Here is a 21362-nt window from a genome sequence, read left to right on the forward strand (position 1 = left end):
ATAAGCTATATGAGGATGTCATTAAAGAAGGAGATTGGAGACATGTTGTGATTCAAGAACTAAAGCAATCAGTGTCGTCAGTGCACATGGCCAGGAAAGACTTGAAATGCTTCACAAAATGTTGTGGCAATTTGGACTACAAGATGTCCGATGGGGTCTTAGCTCGGTGCCTTGGCGTTGAAGAAGCAGCAAAGAGACTTGAAGAAGTTCATGATAAGGTCGTGGAGGAATTGGAGTCTTGATGATGGAAATTGAGATTCAGCCAATGACAGTAGACTTGAGAAGATTTAGTATTTTTTTGTTAGAATTTTGTAAATGTCAATATGAATGTTTGATTAGTTAAAATGATACTTAGAATTTCTAGGCATTACTTTTAAGCTTGAAAAGTACATGGGAATGTTCACTTTCCCCTTTCGATGCAAAAGTTGAGGCGATCACAAATCCATAATTTTTTGTATGTATTATTTTTTACTTGGAATAGAAAAGATGGTGGCTTGCTAGTAGGAAAGTAAGGAATTAAAAAAAAAAAGGTTGAACCGAATCGGTTCGATTCAGAAATGAGCTTCAATTGTATGGTAAAATAATAAAAAGAAATACCAAAATCATAATGTATGGGCACATTGGTCCAATGGGTTAGAGTATTTGGTAACGTCTGGTGTTTGAGAAATTAGTATAAGTAAACACGTGTCCATACATGAATGGTGGTTGTAGTGCCAAATAGCCATTAAAATTTGTGCCGTATCTCCTTAAACCCAAACCGACTTTCTCTCCCTCTCTCTCTCAACAAATTGAGGACAAAAAAATATTTTATAATATAATCATTGTCCTAAACCTTATGGACATGGGCAACTTTGTTTTTGCCTTTTCTTTTTTTTTTTGTCTTCTTCAGGCCGGAATCCTAAATAAGGCTTCATCCTCTCCATTTATTTCACCCAAAAAATCCTACATAAGGTTGAAGCTAGACACCATAATTAGATTCCATAACTTTCCCAACTCTATTACACAATTCGTTAATCCGAAAAGCCGCTAATCCATAATATAGAAAAATCCAAGTACCCTAAAGTCTCTAATTTTGATATACTTCATATTCATACAATTTAGTTTCTATACTATTTATATACCTTATAGTCATACTACTTAGTGTCTGATATATTATTGAGATACCTCAAATGTCATATCATTTGGTCTCGGATATACAATTAATATACCTCTAAGTCATACCATTTAGTTTTTAATTTACCGTCAATATACCTTATTTAATTATTGATATATTATGTAATATATTAATGAGCCTCTGATATATCATTGATGTACCTTATTTAATTACTCATATATATTTGTTCTGACATACCATCAATATACCTCATTTGATATTTCATTGATGGACCTGATTTGATATACCATTGATATACTTGATTTTAATGTTTATATACTTGATATAAATGCCAATATACCAATGATATACTTGAATGTTGATATTTGTTATGTTTTACTCGAAAAACTTTTCATTTGAAATTATGGGTTGAAAGTTAAATTTTACTCTAAAATCGAAAAACTTTTCATTTGAAATTATGAGTTGAAAGTTAAATTTTACTCTAAAATTATAAATCTTCGATAACATTATAGAAACTTTTCCTTAACCCAAATGGAATAGTTCAAAGAATGACACTTTGAATATTTTTTATCATTTTGAATCGAGAGGCGTCATTCATAATTGCCGATAAACTTAATGAATTAGGAGGTTATATAATAAAAGGGTTGACCTTTAACATTTAAGAAAATATGCAAGGTTTAGCCTAAAAGAATTGTGTTTGATCACTAGTCTAAATCGTGATGAATACTCTAAATTCGATGGGGGATATCATAACAGCTTTTAGCATACCGTGAAAAGAAAACAGTTCCTCACATTATGAACACATGTTTCAAGTATCATGAATCAATTGGTAGAAGAGATATCATAACAACTATCAGCATAGGTTCTGAAAACGACGAAATTATGTAAAAATTAATGGTGAAAAAAAGACAGTTCGGTTCAGTTTTCGGGCATAGAGAAAAAATAGAAATTGGTTCAGTTAAGTAAAAACAAAAATAGAACCGAACCAAAGTAAATCGGTTAGGTTCTGAATCCAACTGAAGCAGTTTTTTTTTTTTAATATGAATAGCATGCCTCTTTCATTCCATATTAATTTCAAGAACCGATCAATTTAAAATATATATATATATATTCCACACGGATCAATTAGCCAAACAATGGGTTGTTCAGAAACCCACATTCCTAAGATTTCTTCACCAATATTATAACCATTTAGACATTTTCTCAAAATCAAAACAAGATCTTCCAAAATTTTCATGTTAAAACCTAAAGATGTGAGATCCAGACGTTGAAAACCATGAAAAAAAGAACAGAACATTATGAAATCACATAACCCATCTAGATTTCAATAATCAACTTCATATTCATTAATTGTTCCAAAAAAAGAAACCCACAAATTTAAACCACTGAAATCATCTAACCCATCTAGATTTTCAACACCCATTTCATGAACTGAAAAGCAAATACAAATCTACCTCCATGGAACAAACTAAGAGAAGAAAAGAAAAAGATAGATTAATAAACCAAAACGGAAGAAAGGAAAATCACATAGCTTCATTAGATGCTTTTCACAAACTCACACTAAGAGAAGATTTAAGAGAGAATGGTGAAACCCATAAAGCCTTTTAGGCTTTAGATGTGCGACACACATAACGAGGAAACCCTAAATCCCAAATGGAGAGGGTCACCGTCTCTGGTGGAGAGCATCTCGACGCTGGTGGAAGACTGTGGGTCTGTCATTTGGTTGAGCCATGCGTGAGATTGAAAAGTCTGAGGAGGGGGCCGCACTAAAAGTAAAGAAGAAAGAGTGTGCAACCCTAGCGGTCGGTTAAAACCAAAAAGGACAAAAATATTCGGTTCGGTTACTTTCAATTTCGGTTTCTAATTTTATTAAAATCGAACCGAACCGACTCTTAGCGGTTCTGTTCGAGTCAGTTTACTTTATTTCACCCCTAGTAAAAATGATAAATTTGATGTACCTTGATCTATTTCAAATTAGGTGTATCAAGTATACAATTATATCCTTCATATAAATAGTATATTAGTTATAACTGATATATCTTTGATGTACTTGATAGTATATATAATTATTTATAACTCATTTAGTTTTAAGTAAATCAATTATAACTAAATATACCTATTATGTAGTACATCAAAATATACCAGATATGTGACGCCCCCAAATTTCACTACGAACGAGATGACGTTACTATATTACCTATTCACCCCCCCTCCCATTAAAGGTAACGTAACGTGTAATGCCCTCGAAAATACATCCTCAAATATTGAGATAATGCGATCATCCCCTGTCCTTTCCCCCTTCAACCCAAAGACGAGAAACAGTTACTTTAAAGATAATCAGGGACTCATAACACAACCAATTCCTAAAAGTTCGTGCCCGCCTTAGTGGCTAGCAATCCAATTAAAAGAAAACAATCATTTGGTCCAGTAATCCAAAGTCCATCAGTGATTCAAATAATAACAATAACCGCAAAACATTAGTTCGCCTATGAAGAATGAATAAAGAAAAAGAAAACGTTCCGTGAGTCAACCCAATGTCTAGTACACCCCTAACTATAAGTTTCTAATGCTACTCGCAATGAACGACAGTTTCCGCCATCCTAACCAACACAACTAGTGATCCATCCTCGGTCAAGCCTCCTCCACGTCATCACCACGGTCGGGGGCCCTGTTCCCACCTGAAACAATTAAGGTAGGGGGGTGAGTATATAAAATACTCCGTAAGTAGCCCTCCCTAACTAATCACAACAGCATGCTCGTAATCACAGCAACATCAAACACAATAGCAAAAACAAACAACCAGGCAACAAGAGATAATAACAGTAGATTAACATTCTCATATAAGCATCCAAACACCAGGACTCCCAAGACTTCGACTACACGACCCTCTAGCCTTTGACCCACTCGAGCTAAAATTCGCTCTACCCTCTGCGTTAGTACTCCAAGTCTAACTCTTCGAGGCGTATCGACCCTTGACATTTATCCCCAAGATACCGACCTCCCTCTATAAAAGCTTGGCATTCGACCTTGCCATTTATTCCCAAGGCCTTGAACTGTGCACCAGTCCTTGACATTTATCCCCAAGGTACCGATGACTACTCGGCGTATTGGTTCTTGACATTTATCCCCAAGACCCCAATACTCATCTATAGAAACTTGATGTTCGGCCTTGTCATTTATCCCCAAGGCACCGATGACTACAGGCGTATTGGTCCTTGACGCTTATCCTCAAGATCCCAATACTCCTTTATAGAAAACTTGGTGTCCGGCCTTGTCATTTATCCCCAAGGCCTTCTACCCCCGGAGCCTCGACATCCAGTAGGGACTTAATCGCCTCGTCCATTGCCCACGAGGCCACAACACCGGTACATCCACTTTCATTACACGATAAACCACGCATTCACAACATCGTCATTCGCTACAACTTTACCACATAACCCCCAAATCATCCACTACAAGGCCTTGAATAACCCAACGACTAGTATGCGTTTTCACTTCCGACAACCCACATGATAGCAACAATTAACCCGTTCCATCACTCTTGACATCTCCCACTAACCCTTCCAAGACAACCTATAAATCACCCACATTCCAAGTCACAACACAATTTTCCAGCATACTTTTAATCGTACCAAACAAAACACTACCCAATAGCTTCCAACTAAACAACATAAACTAAATAACATACAATCAGCATATGCATTTCATCTCAACATGTTTCCAAACGACATAGATCAATCCCTCCCAACCATAATAATCAGAACTGACCAGCCACATTCAAAGACAAGAAACCATGCATGTTCATAATGTCTAACAATAGAATTAGTAACATGTAACTGAACAACAATCACTAGGTGTTCACAAAACCAAGACTAACAATTTCTATATGCACGAAATAAATTATTTTAACTAAAAATCAGCACAAAACCATTCCATTAACATTCAATAACGCACGTACTCGCCCCCTGGTGCTACTTACACACTGTATGCTCCTAGATCTTGCGTCAATTCAACACCTAATCAACAATAGACAAATAAAAATAATTAACACAAAATTTCCAGCCATCGAAATTCAATATAAGGGATCTTGCAACGTCCGTTACCACAAAAATCGCCTTCGTCTAGGTGCGGGTAACTCCAGCCTAACTCGAATAAATGTGGGTTGCATAAATCGAGTTTCTAATGGTTATGGGTAGGCGCCGAAAGCAAAATTTGCTGCTGTCCAAGCTACTTTATCAACAAAAACTCACCAAATCGATACCCACTACGCTGTGTGAAGCAAGGACCCGCGCCGCGATTTCCGACCACCAAGGGAGACCGAACCTGCTCGCGGGGGGGGGGGGGGATGCACGACCGGAAAAACGCCCTGAAATCGCACCGCCGCCGCCTGCTGCTGCCCGACACCGCGCGTACGCCCACTGTTGCCCAAAGCCGCGCGTCCGTTGCTGTTCGATGCCACGCGCCGCTGTTGTCTGGAGCCGCGCGCTTGCTGCTGCCCGAGCCTTGGCGCCTGCTGTCGTCCGCCGGAGATGGGCGCCGCTGAGTTGAGGTCGCCGGCCGTTGAGCTCGCTTCGAGAAGGAGTGGGTTGACGGTAGAAGGAAGAACAGAAAGAAGGAAAACGGGGAGGGGGGTGGGTGTTTCACGAAGAAGGTGGGTTTGGGGCTAGGGTTTTCTCTTCCCTTTTCTTTTGTTTTAAAACAAAACCCACTTGGGCTAGGGTTTTCCCTTTACTTCTCTTTTGTTTTAAAATAAGGAAGACCCACTTACCCAATTACTTTTTTGTTAAAACAAAACAAAGCCCACGAACAAGAAATTAGAATCCTATTTCCAACCTTCTTAAGCTTAATTATATCCCATAATAGAATTAAGTAGTTGGTCCAACGACCCAAGACAATTGCCAAAGAAGCGGACTCCTCGTTAAACAATAATTAAATAAGTACATACACGCCAATAACTCACAACAATTTCCGCAGCAGCTCAAAATAAAATTAAATGAAATACTTAAATTAAATTAAAAAGATTTCTAAGAAAGGAGGCCCCGAGACTCGAGAGTAACCTAACCTGCGTCCCAAGTGCTCTATGCAAACTTCGCCAAAAAGTTGGAGTGAAACGAGGGTCCCAATCTGACACTATGGACACTGGTATGCCATAGAGTCTAACTATCTCCTATAGATACAGTTCTGCCCACCTTTCTACTGAATAAGTGGCATTGCCTGATATGAAATGCGCAGACTTTGTTAAGCGATCCACAATCACCCAAATCACTGTGGACCCTTTAGCCGTCCTCGGCAACCCTGTAATGAAGTCCATGGCTACGTCATCCCATTTCCACACGGGTATACTTAGAGGTTGCAACAACTCGGCGGGTCTCTGTCTTGAGGCCTTCACCTGTTGACACGTCAGACATCTACTAACAAACTGGGCAATTTTGCGCTTCATGTTATGCCACCAATAGTGTTTCTTAAGATCCCTATACATCTTGGTACTCCTAGGATGCACCGAGAATGGGGTATTATGGGCCTCGGTTAATAAATCCTTCCTTAAAGGGAAGTCTCTTGGCACACACAATCTCCCCCGGTAAGGTAGGACCATATCCTCTGCAAGAGAGAAATTTCCTTGACCCACCATACCGAAACCCTTGCTTAGGCTGGAATCTCCCCTTTGTGTAGCGATGACCCGTTGTATCAAGGTGGGTTCAACCGAGAGTTGAGCTAGCACTGCCGAGACATCTTCCACCACTAACTCTAATTCAGAATGGTCCAACTCATCTAATACTGGTCTAGGAGGCACTGCTGGGGGTGATACGCTTGATGCCCTTCTACTGAGTGCATCGGCCACCACGTTCGCCTTACCCGGATGGTAATTGATCTCACAGTCATAGTCCTTTACCAGCTCTAACCACCTCCTCTACCTTAGGTTAAGTTCTTTCTGAGTGAAGAAATATTTCAAACTTTGGTGGTCGGTGAAGATTTGAATCCTTTCCCCATACAGGTAGTGTCTCCATATCTTCAAGGCAAACACCACCGCAGCAAGCTCCAAATCATGAGTGGGGTAGTTAAGCTCGTGTACCTTTAACCGCCGCGAGGCATAAGCAATGACTTTTCCATGTTGTATCAGAACGCAACCCAACCCCCTCCGTGAAGCGTCACTGTACACCACTAAACCTTCCGTTTCATCCGGTACCGTTAGCACCGGGGCCGTGACCAAACGCTCCTTTAGTTCTTGAAAACTGGTCTCGCATCCATCGTTCCAAGTGAAAGTGGCATTCTTACGGGTCAACTGAGTCAAAGGCCTCGCCAATCGGGAGCAATCTGGGACGAACCTTCTATAATAGCCGGTTAGTCCGAGAAAACTACGGATTTCGGTCACTGTACGAGGCCTTGGCCAACCACTGACCGCCTCTACTTTGGCCGGGTCCACGGCAATACCCTCCCTGGTGACTATGTGGCCAAGGAAGGCCACCTTATCCAACCAAAACTTGCATTTCGAGAACTTCGCATACAGGCCGTTCCCCCTCAAGGCGATAAGGACATGTCGCAGATGTCCTTCGTGCTGTTCTGCTATCTTGGAGTAAATTAAGATGTCGTCGATAAACACAATCATAAACAGGTCCAAAAATTCCTTATAAGCCCGATTCATGAGATCCATGAATGCCGCAGGGGCATTGGTGAGTCCAAAAGACATCACGGTAAACTCAAAATGCCCATACCTGGTCCTGAAGGCTGTCTTTGGTATGTCGGCGTCCTTAATTCTCAGCTGGTGGTACCCCAATCACAGGTCTATCTTCGAGAACACCCTTGCTCCTTTTAGTTGGTCAAAGAATTGATGCGAGGAAGGGGGTGCCTATTCTTTGTTGTCACCTTGTTCAATTCTCGGTAGTCAACACAAAGTCGCATAGATCCATCTTTTTTTTTTCACAAAAAGCACTGGAGCACCCCAAGGAGACACACTCGGGTGAATGAAGCCCTTGTCTAAGAGCTCTTCTAGCTGTGCCTTAAGCTCCTTAAGTTCCGCTGGAGCCATGCGGTACGGTGCCTTTAAAATGGGGGCTGTCCCGGGTAATAAGTCGATGCAAAAGTCCAGTTCACGGACAGGGGGTAGCCTCGGGAGGTCTTCAGGGAACACATCTGGGAACTCTTTGACCACGTGGACGGAGTGGATACTGGGTGGAGTCTTACTAGTGTCGATGACACTAGCCAAATAACCCCAGGCTCCATTCTGTAATAGACGTCTTGCCTTCAATGCCGAAACTGCCTTTGGAACTCCACCCGTAACTCCTTTAAACGTAAAGCTCCGACACGAAGGTAGTTGGAAGGAGACTTCCCTCCTCGGGCAGTTAATGTTGGCTTGGTTGGTAGCTAGCCAATCCATGCCCAATATGACGTCAAAATCCCGCATGTCCAGCTGGATCAATCTTGCCTTCAGGGTCTGGTTGTCAAAGGATAACTCGCCTACTCTCACCATTTGACTAGCAATCATAACTGACCCTGATGGTGTAGAAACTGACAACAAAAATCCTAACGGCTCTAGTTCGAGGGTTGCCTGACGAACAAACGTAGTGGAAATAAAACTGTGACTTGACTCAGAATCAAACAATGCATAAGCGGGCACATTATGGACTGAGATCGTACCTGGAAGATAATGCAAAGGTAATGACATAAACCCCGCACACAAAACCCAAAAAAGAACCCAAAGTGAGAAAGAAATACCTGTGACAACGGTTTCGGCATCCGCCGCTTCCTTGCGTGTAAGTGCGAAGACACGAGCGCTCTGGTTACCTCCCTACGTCTAAACTGTTGAGGGAGTCCTCTGGCCTAGCCTCTGGGTATTCGCGGTCGACATGGGACACTCCCTTGCAAAATGCCCTTCTCTCCCGCACCTGAAACAACCCTTATTTCTCGTCAAACCCTACCTCGCATGTCTTCTCTGGTAGGAGAGGCACACTGGCAGCATGCCCTGTTGCTGAGCCTGGCGCTGGGGTGCTCTAAATGGCTGGTCGGCATAAGTCAGAGGGGCTTTCCTTTTTACACCTGAAGACGAACCGACTTCTAGCAGAGGTTGGGCCTTGTTAGAGACATCCCTATCCATAATTAAGGCGCCCCTAACTGCCTCAGCGTAGGTGGCGGGTCGCTAAAGGTCCACTGTGTTGGGTGTGTTGCCCTAAACTCGTGGTTTGTATTTTGTAAAAACAAATGTCTATTTAATAAAGTTTTATTCAATAAATTTGTTTTTGATGTAATCGGGACAGTATATATACTAGGTATATAGTTGATATACGTGGTATATATTTGATATACCCCTGATATATGAATGGATAATGTCCCGTTAATAACCTAAAGGGTCTATAGTATATGGATAAGGTTGGGTACCTTATCTTGGCAACACTATGGATACGACCCACTCTGTAAAGGTTACAGACGACTTGATCCAGGTCGTTCGTGTGGAGACATGCGAGTGGGGGTATCCTATACAATGAGTTTGTATAAGACCGGACCACGAAATAGGAATTCTTTAGATGTAACACCGTTAACTAATAGGTTGCTATTTCTTAGGATGACCAGGCAACTCATTCTCAATCCTGAGTGAGTTATGAACTCCTACTCGTGAGGGTTCGTCCTTTGATCTGTATGGGTGAGAGTGGCCCGAGTCGCCGACTCAACATTCCTACCATTTTGGGGACGAGACCGAGTGGGGAGTTGGGAACATAACTTCACAAGATGGAACTCACTCCTTTCCGACTTTAGGGGAGTAGATGAGTGTTCCCTTAAATGCTGACTCCGGGACTTGAACAAGGGGCCCCACCCTCTCATTGCCCGAGAGGGACTTCAGGTTATTGGTTGGACCATAACCGGGTTGTTCATTAGAGGAGCAGTGGTGTTTAAGAAGTAAGATGTAACTCAGGGGTAAAACGGTAATTTGACCCAACTTGAGTTACGAACACTCGTGAAGGATTGACTCGTCATTAATGGTCGTATATCCATGGACACGAAAACATTCTGCAGTGAGAAGAGTGCAACTGCAGGTCTTTAGTGGAATAACCCGTAGTTAAGGAATCTAGATTAACTCGGTCATGAGTTTGATTGATTAATCTTGGATCGTTGAAGCTTCGGATCTGTAGGTCCATTAGGTCCCCTTGTTAGCTCATAACGGGTAAAACGAGGATCACGTTTTTGGAAGAATTTGAATTGTTCAAATTACTTAAGGGATTATATGTATATTGATACATTATAATATATAGTTAATTATAAATTAAAAACTATATATTATGAGAGAAATTATTTGAATGAGATTCAAATAAAATTAATATAAATATGATTCATATTAAAACTATTGGATAAAAATAATGTGCATAAGATGTACATTACAACTATAGGTTATGCGAGAGAAATGTTTTAGAATATGATTCTAATTTTATAATAAATAATTAAGTGTTAATTATTTATTTGATTTATATATATATATTTATTAATTAATTATTAATTGGATTAATAATTAATTATATTTATTAATTAATATGATTAATTAATAAATTAATATATATAATATTAATTATTATATATGTTAATTATTATTATTAATTAATATATAAATTAATAATTAACTCCCCTGCAAAATTGCAGGGGAGTGGGCAGTTAAGTGACGTGGGGTAACTCCCCACGTCATTGCTTTTTGTTCTTCTTCCTTTGCAGTTATGCAAAACAAAAAGAAGAACAGAACAGAAAAAAAGGACTGCCAATTTCTCTCTCAAGCTAACTCTCTCAAACTCTCCCTCTCATTCCAAACAAGGTGCTCCCACAAGCACGGTTCTCGAAACCCAAGAGGATAGCAAGGAAGATATTTTGGTGGTGTTCGTTGGGAAAATTTGAAGAAACGTTCTTCAAAGGTAATGGTTTCCCCTGTATTTTTCCTTCTTTACATTGTGATTTTGTTTCCCAAATTTCAAGGACAACGGTCCGCTTCCGCTCCGGGATTCAGATCCCTTCACACTGGTCCTCTGATCCCTTTGCGCAAGCCTTTAACGAACCTCTTGATCTTTATTGCCTCAGTGGGAATTAATTCCAGAGCAAAACAGGAGAGTTCTGTAAACTTCCATTCATATTGTACTACCGTTAAGGTTCCTTGGGCGAGATGGAGGAATTCTACCTCCTTCGTATCTTTCACAGTCACTGGATAATAGTAGTCATACAACAAGTCCTTGAACCTTGCCCAAGGAACTGGTACATTAGCATGATCTTCTGCCGTTGCTATTGAGTCCCACCAATTCAGGGCCTCGCCCCTCAACATAAAAACCGCACCCTTAACCTTGAATTGGTCATCGCAACCTATGTACGCGTAAAGGGCTTCCAACTCTCTGACCCACTCTTCTGCTACTGTCGCTCTCTCACTTCCCCCGACAAAGGTAGGGGGTCCATAACGCTTGAAATCCTTGATGAATTGGGCCTCGCTCTGGGAATATGAAAATGTCGGGGTGGCTGAGCTTGTGCACCGCCAACACCTACTGTGTTATTGTCAGTGCTTGCAACGCCTCCACAAGCAACGCGACCTGAGGGTTTACCTGGGGAACTGCCAGGGGAACTGGGGAATTTACTCGCCCCTGAGTCGCTGCTGGAGGAATTGGAGGAACTACCCCCGCTTGATCACCAGTAGGAGGGGGTGGTGGGTCCGCCACATTCACACCTCTGAGGGTTGGGTCGACGTCTGCACGCAACCTCATACTACGACGAGGTGGCATTGTCTGGATGAAAGAGCACAACAATCAAGCAAGACGTTAGCACGTTACTCCATGCATAGACCAACAGGAGTGTGGCAGTCGAAACTTCCACATAAGTGCAAGGTAAATTACATCTTAGCTAGTATACTCAGTGAACACCCTAAGCCTAATTAGGCATGGCTACAACCTTAACTGATGAGGAAAGAATTAAATGCAAAAGCAATTCATAATGGGGAAGTATAAGTTCACAACAAACGAGCATGAGGCGTACCTGGTGACGACAAGGAGGCCGATCGGGATCACTATTCCTAAACACCCTAGTTACTAGGTCAGCCTACAGGAGCATTTCGGCTATGATACCAACTGTGACGCCCCCAAATTTCACTACGAACGAGATGACGTCACTATATTACCTATTCACCCCTCTCCCATGAAAATACATCCTGAAATATTGAGATAATGCGATCATCCCCCTGTCCTTTCCCCCTTCAACCCAAAGACGAGAAACAATTATTTTAAAGATAATCAGGGACTCATAACACAACCAATTCCTAAAAGTTCGTGCCCGCCTCAGTGGCTAGCAATCCAATTAAAAGAAAACAATCATTTGGTCCAGTAATCCAAAGTGCATCAGTGATTCGAATAATAATAATAACCGTAAAACATTAGTTCGCCTATGAAGAATGAATAAAGAAAAAGGAAATGTTCCGTGAGTCAACCCAATGTCTAGTACACCCCTAACTATAAGTTTCTAACGCTACTTGCAATGAACGGCAGTTTCCGCCATCCTAACCAACACAACTAGTGATCCATCCTCGGTCAAGCCTCTTCCACGTCATCACCACGGTCGGGGGCCCTGTTCCCATCTGAAACAATTAAGGTAGGGGGTGAGTATATAAAATACTCCGTAAGTAGCCCTCCCTAACTAATCACAACAGCATGCTCGTAATCACAGCGACATCAAACACAATAGCAAAAACAAACAACCAGGCAACAAGAGATAATAACAGTAGATTAACATTCCCATATAAGCATCCAAACACCAGGACTCCCAGGACTTCGACTACACGACCCTCTAGCCTTTGACCCACTCGAGCTAAAATTCGCTCTACCCTCTGTGTTAGTACTCCAAGTCTAACTCTTCGAGGCGTATCAACCCTTGACATTTATCCCCAAGATACTGACCTCCCTCTACAAAAGCTTGATGTTCGACCTTGCCATTTATTCCCAAGGCCTTGAACTGTGCACCAGTCCTTGACATTTATCCCCAAGGTACCGATGACTACTCGGCGTATTGGTTCTTGACATTTATCCCCAAGACCCCAATACTCATCTATAGAAACTTGATGTTCGGCCTTGTCATTTATCCCCAAGGCACCGATGACTACCGGCGTATTGGTCCTTGACATTTATCCCCAAGACCCCAATACTCCTTTATAGAAAACTTGGTGTCCGGCCTTGTCATTTATCCCCGAGGCCTTCTATCCCCGGAGCCTCGACATCCAGTAGGTACTTAATCGCCTCGTCCATTGCCCACGAGGCCACAACACCGGTACATCCACTTTCATTACACGATAAACCACGCATTCGCAACATTGTCGTTCGCTAAAACTTTACCACATAACCCCCAAATCATCCACTACAAGGCCTTAAATAGCCCAACGACTAGTATGCGTTTTCACTTCCGAATACCCACATGATAGTAACAGCTAACCCGTTCCATCACTCTTGACATCTCCCACTAACCCTTCCAAGACAACCTATAAGTCACCCACATTCCAAGTCACAACACAATTTTCCAGCATACTTTTAATCGTACCAAACAAAACACTACCCAATAGCTTCCAACTAAACAACATAAACTAAATAACATACAATCAGCATATGCATTTCATCTCAACATGTTTTCGAACGACATAGATCAATCCCTCCCAACCATAATAATCAGAACTGACCAGCCACATTCAACGACAAGAAACCATGCATGTTCATAATGTCTAACAATAGAATTAGTAACATGTAACTCAACGACAATCACTAGGCGTTCACAAAACCAAGACTAACAATTTCTATATGCACGAAATAAATTATTCTAACTAAAAATCAGCACAAAACCATTCCATTAACATTTAATAACGCACGCACTCGCCCCCTGGTCTTACTTACGCACTGTTATGCTCCTAGATCTTGCGTCAATTCAACACCTAATCAACAATAGACAAATAAAAATAATTAACACAAAATTTCCAGCCATCAAAATTCAATATAAGGGATCTTGTAATGTCCGTTACTGCAAAAATCGCCTTCCTCTAGGTGCGGGTAACTCCAGCCTAACTCGAATAAATGTGGGTTGCGTAAATCGAGCTTCTAATGTTTATGGGTAGCTGCCGAAAGCAAAATCTGCTGCTGTCCAAGCTACTTTATCAACAAAAACTCATCAAATCGATACCCACTACGCTGTGTGCAACAAGGACCCGCGCCGCGATTTTCGACCACCAAGGGAGACCGAACCCGCTCGCGAGGGGAGGATGCACCGCCGGAAAACGCCCTGGAACCGCACCCACACCGCACCGCCGCCGCCTACTGCTGCCCGAAGCCGCGCGTCTGTTGCTGTTCGATGCCACGCGCCGCTGTTGCCCGGAGCCGCGCGCTTGCTGCTGCCCGAGCCGCGCGCCTGCTGTCGTCCGCCGGTGATGGGAGCTGCTATGTCGAGGTCGCCGGCCGTTGAGCTCGCTTCGAGAAAGAGTGGGTTGACGGTAGAAGGAAGAACAGAAAGAAGGAAAACGGAGGGGGGGTGGGTGTTTCACGAAGAAGGTGGGTTTAGGGCTAGGGTTTTCTCTTCCCTTTTCTTTTGTTTTAAAACAAAAACCCACCTGGGCTAGGGTTTTCCTTTACTTCTCTTTTGTTTTAAAATAAGGAAGGCCCACTTACCTAATTACTTCTCGTTAAAACAAAACAAAGCCCACGAACAACAAATTAGAATCCTATTTCCAACCTCCTTAAGCTTAATTATATCCCATAATAGAATTAAGTAGTTGGTCCAACGACCCAGGACAAATTCCAAACAAGCTGTCTCCTCGTTTAACAATAATTAGATAAGTACATACACGCCAATAACTCACAAACAATTTCCGCAGCAGCTCAAAATAAAATGAAATGAAACACTTAAATTAAATTAAAAAGATTTCTAAGAAAGGAGGCCCCGAGACTCGAGAGTAACCTAACCTGAGTAACGCGGGGCGTTACAAGATATATCTTGTACCTATAAGGTATGTCATGTATATCACAAAAGATATGATATCAATAATAAATGTACCAAGTATGAAGTACATCTAAGTATATCAGTTAGGCAATGTACCTTGTATGTAGATCAGGTAAATCATTTATAATGTTATACCTGATATGAATGTTGATGTACCAATGATATATCTCATTTGATATACCTGAAAATCTAAAAGGGTATACTTGGAATGACAAAAAATTCAAGAATCCGAATTCTAAATTTTTGCCATTTTTACAAAACTCAAAAGTTGTTGCTATAATTGCAAATAGGACAAATATTTTAGCAACCCATTACAAATTTTCTTTTTTAAACCTACAAAATAAAATATTAGATTTTTAAAAACTTGTCCTTTTAATTTAAAAAAATAATAGTCAATATTATTTTTTAGTATATAGTTCCTTAGATTTATTGATAATTCCACCCAAGACATTAGAAACTAGGAGATAAACTAATTCTACTCGATCAGTTGCAAGCGGACGTGAAGAACCAAAAAATGCATAAAAGGACGTAAATCAATAGAGGAAAAAAAAACAGGAACATGCTTTGCTAACTTCTAATGTTAGATGAAAATAGGGGGTCTAAAACTCAGTGGTTCTCAAATGTATGAGCATAAAAGCGTTAGCAAAGTGTAAGGAAAAGAAAAAAAAGGAAAAAGTGCAGTTAAAAATAACTAAAGGTTTGGTGGCTAGAAGAAGTAAGCAAATGCTCCCAAATGGACCATAACAAAAGCTCGCAATTAAGAATACCAGCTTAAGCACAGACAATTTACACTATATGAGTCTAGGATAAGAATAATGTACCTACATCAACTACCTTTTTTAAATGATTTATATAAAGAGAATAAAATACATATTATAAAAGTGATCATTCTCTCAATATGACAACGTAAAATGTTCCAAAATAATACGTAGTTGAATAGAGCTAAGAGCTATAGTTGTAATTAGAATAAGCTGGGGCATACATAGGTGGCTGACAAACCGATCCGGCCGACTGAAACCAACCGAACCAATGTCGATCAGTAGGTTTTTAGCCTCTCTCGAGCAAAGGTCAGTTTTAATTATATAAAACCAACCTGTCGATCGGTCGGTTAGAGAAATATGCTCTAAATTAACTGAAATCGACCGATGTATGTATAAATTAAAAAAAAATTGTATTGATTCACGATGTTCTTGGCCATTCACGTGAATCCTGTTGATGCGTGGATTTCGGTCCTCCGGTTCTGCTCCTCGCACACACCAAACTTGATTATTTATGGACTAATACCTGCAAAATCAAATCGAACTAAACCGGTGTGACTCTAATCACATGGGCTCCGATGTCTAAGTTAGTAAGAGAATAATTTGAAAGTGGTAAACTTCAGATGCCCTTACCTCTAGGGTTGGACCGCTACTTATAGCCGTGAAGTAGTTCCAGAACCTTCCGTAGCTAACCCTAATTCATAGTTGCAGGGCTTGGGTGAAATCATTGGTCGTAGATGGGAGACTTGTAGGCTGGGCCGTGGGCCGAGCCCGACTTGGGGCCAAGCAGGGGTCAGGACCGAGCACGGGTCAGGACCGAGCCCATTGTGGCCCAGCGGGCTCCCCTCCGATCGCGACCTGTAGCTTGGCTATTGTCGATTCTCGTTGCATAACAATTGCCCCCTACTCATAAAATTGACTTCATTCCGAGTGCTATCATACCTAACTGACAAGCTTATAGGACTAATCCTACTGAAGCCAAGAAGATTTAAAGAGAAGTGGATGAATTGTTAGCTCATGGGTATGTACACGAAAACCTTAGTCCTTGTAGTGTGTCTGTCATTTTAGTGTCTAAAAAAGATGGAACTTGGAGAATGTGTGTAGACTGTAGAGCCATTAATAAGATCACTGTTAAATATCGTCATCCTATTCCTAGGTTAGATGATATGTTAGATGAATTGCATGGCTGTAGGCTCTTTACTAAGATTGATTTGAAATCTGGGTATCATCAAATTCGTATGAATGTTGGAGATGAATGGAAAACTGCGTTTAAGACCAAATATGGATTGTATTAGTGGCTTGTTATGCCTTTTGGTTTAACTAATACTCCTAGTACTTTCATGAGATTGATGAACCATGTATTGCATGAATATTTGGGAAAATTTGTGGTTGTTTATTTTGATGATATACTTGTGTATTCTAAGTCTTTGGAAGATCATGTAAAGCATGAGTATGCTGTTTTGACTCCGAGGAAGACCCCGTAAAATCCTAGTTTTAGGTTTGGTCGCCCGCTCGAACTCATGAACGAAACTCAAGTCATTGCTCATTCCCGCTCATGCCGCAGAGAGGAATGCCATCAACTAGGGCGCTATTAGCCACTAACCACTTGCTCGCCAGCCGCTCGGGTTCCGTGTTTCAACTGTCGACTGTTCCAAAAACAAAAGCCCTTTAGCGCCCCGGGACGGGAGTGGGGGACGACCCCTTTTCACGGTAGGTGAAGGTAAAGCGGGACACTTAGAAATGATAATTTGTATGCTAACCTAAAGAAATGTAATTTTTGCATGGAAAAGGTTAATTTTCTTGGTTTCATAGTGTCTAGTTGAGGAGTTGAGGTGGATAGTGAGAAAGTTAAGGCTATTAGTTGGCCAACTCCTAAAAATGTTGGAGAGGTTCGAAGTTTTCATGGGCTAACTAGTTTTTATAGGCATTTTATTAAGGACTTTAGCACCCTAGCTTCACCTCTAAATGAATTGGTAAAGAAAAATGTTCATTTTGTTTGGGGTACATCCCAAGAGCATGCTTTTAATGTTTTGAAGGATAAGTTCTGCAATGCTTCTCTACTTGCCTATCGAACTTTGATTTGACATTTGAAATTGAATGTGATGCAAGTGGGACTGGAATTGGGGATGTAATAATGCAAAACCATAAGCCCTTAATGTTCTTTAGTAAAAAGTTCAATGGTTCTTCTTTGCTGTACCTAACTTATGACAAAGAACTTTATGCTTTGGTACGAGCTTTGCAAACTTGGCAGCATTATCTTTGGCCAAAGTAGTTTGCCATTCATATGGATCATGAGAGCATAAAGTACTTGAGAGGGCAAAGCAAACTGAATCACAGAAATGCCAAGTGGTTGGAGTTTATGGAGACATTTCCATATTTGATTAAGTATAAACAAGGTAAGGAGAACATTGTTGCAGATGCTTTATCATGAAGGTATGCTCCCTTTAATACTTTGAATGCTAAGATTTTAGGATTGAACATCTTAAGTCCTTGTATCTAGATGATGTGTTCTTTGCTCCTTTTATTGAATCGTGTGAAAAAAGGACTTGTTGTGGATGATTACATGTTGTTTGAAGCATTTTTGTATCGAAAAGGAAAACTTTGCATTCCATCTTGTTCAATTCATGAATTGCTTGTAAAGGAAGCTCATGGGGATGGTTTAATGGCCCATTTTGGTGTTTCTAAAACTAATGATATGCTTGCTGAACATTTTTATTGGCCTAAGGTGAAGCATGATGTGCATAAAATGTGTAAGTATTGTATTGCATGTAAACAAACTAAGTCTAGGTTACAACCACATGGTTTATATTCACCTCCGCTTATTCCTACTACTCCTTGGGTTGATATTTCTATGGATTTTGTCCTTGGTTTACCATGAACTTGGAAGGGTAGGGATATTATATTTTTAGTGGTTGATAGGTTTAGCCAGATGGCACATTTGATACCATGCCATAAAACTGATGATGCTATTGTTAGTGATCGAGATATAAAATTTTTAAGTCATTTTTGGCGTGTGTTATGGGAAAAGTTGGGAACCAAACTTTTTTATTCTACTACTTGTCATCCCCAAACCGATGGACAAACTGAGGTAGTAAATAGGACAATAGTTACCATGCTTCGAGCAATCATAGATAAAAATAATAAAACTTGGGAGGATTGTTTGCCATTGATTGAGTTTGCATATAATAGGGTTGTCCATAGTACTACCAAATGCACTCCGTTTGAAATTTTATATGGTTTTAATCCTATCACTCCACTTGATTTCTTGCCTATGCCTCCTAATGAATTTGTGAGTTCTGATGCTAACACAAAGGTTGATCTTGTCAATAAGCTACATAAAGAAGTTAAGGAAAGGATTGAGAAGCAAAACTCTAAAGTTGCTTCCCACATCAATAAAGGACGCAAGCTCATCGTTTTCCAACCAGGGGATTGGGTTTGGGTACTGCTACGCGACAACCCAAGCGTATTGAGCTACTCGAGCCACAAGCCACTTGAATCCAATCATATAATTGGTTCAACCCAAAAGGCTAAGGTTAGAGGGATTACCTTTGAAGTCATTACCTTGAGCAGGCATATTACTCACTATGCTCGAGGCCGGAAACACTCCACGAGTTTGATGACCAATCAAACAAGCATGCTCCAAGGGGTTTAAATACGAAGGCCTAAGTTCAACCACACAAAGGGATTCGAAATTTGAGAAGGGGTTTGCACGAGGCAAGGGGTGAGAACACTCCCAATTCTATTCAACTTCAATAATCCAACGGTGTGTTACAATGGAGGGGTACAAGCCTATTTATAGGCCAAGGCCCTTGGTCTTTTAAGGAATAACAAATTTAAAAAGAAAATTAAAAATGATAAATTTCTAAATAGTCTAAAACTTGCCTAAAAGTAAATTTTCAAATTGATAAATAAAACAAAGAAATCAAAGATAAAATCCAAAACAAATCTCCCAAGAATAAACCAAAATGTTAAGGAAATATATTCCTTAATTGGGAGGAGTGGGCCACAAGGTAGAGTAGGGCGCGTAATGGGGTGGGCGGACAGGCGGGGCGCTGGGCAGTGCGCGCAAGGCACTGGGCAGAGGCACGCTGAGACTGGCGAGGACACAGAGGCATTCTCATGGGCGTTGGGGCAAGGAGTTGGCGTGCGCGTGGACGTGGGGCAGGGGCGCTGGCACGAGGGCGTGTGCAAGGCGCTTAGGCAGGAGCGTTAGTGCTTGGTGGGCGGCATGGCGCGGGTGGCATTGGCGCTAGGTGTCACAATCGCACATTTCAAAGGACTCACAAAGAGATTGTGTGCCCTTGCTCTTGCCCACGAGCAAGTCAGCCAATGAGAATCAGATAGTCGGCGGCACCACGGCTATATATCACAACCTCCACCCCCGTTCTTGAGAAAACAGTTTTGGAAAATGGGGTTAGAGAAAAAAGGTTTGGAAAATGTTGGAAGACATTTTTGGAAAGCTTGTTGTATGCTTGAATGCAAGAGAATATATTAGTGGCAAGACAAGAATACAACTCGATGTAGGGAGGAGACTAGGTGTACCCCCCAAGGTAGATTATAAAGCATTTTGTCTTTGGCAGACGTGAGCATGTAAAGTGGCAAGGAGTCACTCGCCACCAAAAGTATAATGAAAAGTAAATAACATGCAAAAGTAAATACATGACATAAAAGTAGGAGGGAAGAGGCTATCATGGGCATGCGGCCATGGCGACATGCACTGGACGAGCATGACCATGACATCCTCCCCCACTTAAATGGTTGACTTCCCTGTCAACCGACGTTGCTCGAACTCTGCGATCTGGGTTGATGCTGATTTCAGATCTTCTAGCGCTCCCAACTGATCTCTTCATCTATAAGCCCTGTTCATTTGACTAAGAATTCTTGTACGTCCCTTCTCGGTCGTCCGACTCGGCGAGTTCTTTCAACTAAGATTTCTTCAACTTCTTTTTCCATCTTGTTGTTTAAGGTGACCGCTGGTCGGATACTTCGTTACGTATGGGATCAATGGTGTCCAGGTGATAGGATTTCAAGTTCCTCACATGAATCACTGGGTGGATTTTCATCCATGAGGGTAATTTGACTTTGTATGACGTCTTCCCGACCTTCTGAATGATGTTGACTGGACCATCATATTTCCGCACAAAGCGTTGATCTTTGTTACCCCGAAATCAGAGCTGTTTTCGGGTGTAATTTAATGAGCACTTGATCTCATGCTTGAAATTCCAACGGTCTGCGCTTCTTGTCGGCCCACTTCTTCATGTGCTTAGACGCCTTCTCAAGGTATGCTCAGGCAACATCCGTGGATTGTCGCCATTCTTTGGTGAAGTTGTAAGCTTGGAGGCTCTTTCCTGCGTAAGGGTGGTCGATGATGTGAGGTAACACAGGTAAGCGCCCGCATACTATTTCAAAAGGAGCTTTCCCTATGGTTGTGCTCTTTTGGTAGTTGAAACAAAATTGGGCTACATCAAGCATCTGTATCCAGTTTTTCTGTCGAGCATCAATGAAGTGGCGGAGGT

The 21362-nt window shown here is 41.3% G+C and overlaps 1 long non-coding RNA gene and 1 pseudogene across 2 annotated transcripts in view; both read left to right on the plus strand.

The window, feature by feature from the left end:
• Positions 1-457, plus strand: part of LOC111025668 (uncharacterized) — a 3978-nt gene extending 3521 nt beyond the window's left edge. Inside the window, exon 2 of the long non-coding RNA XR_015788504.1 lies at positions 1-457. This exon is cut by the window's left edge and continues 118 nt beyond it. This is a non-coding gene — a long non-coding RNA (uncharacterized LOC111025668).
• The window catches only part of LOC148208591 (zinc finger BED domain-containing protein RICESLEEPER 2-like), a 2406-nt pseudogene extending 1949 nt beyond the window's left edge, over positions 1-457 (plus strand). Inside the window, exon 3 of the transcript XR_015788503.1 lies at positions 1-457. This exon is cut by the window's left edge and continues 176 nt beyond it. The product of XR_015788503.1 is annotated as a zinc finger BED domain-containing protein RICESLEEPER 2-like (transcript).
• Positions 458-21362: the final 20905 nt, after the last annotated feature.

Source organism: Momordica charantia (genome assembly GCF_013281855.1).
Source record: "Momordica charantia cultivar OHB3-1 chromosome 10 unlocalized genomic scaffold, Mcharantia_2.0 BLBB01000010.1, whole genome shotgun sequence".
Classification (NCBI taxonomy): Eukaryota; Viridiplantae; Streptophyta; class Magnoliopsida; order Cucurbitales; family Cucurbitaceae; genus Momordica; species Momordica charantia.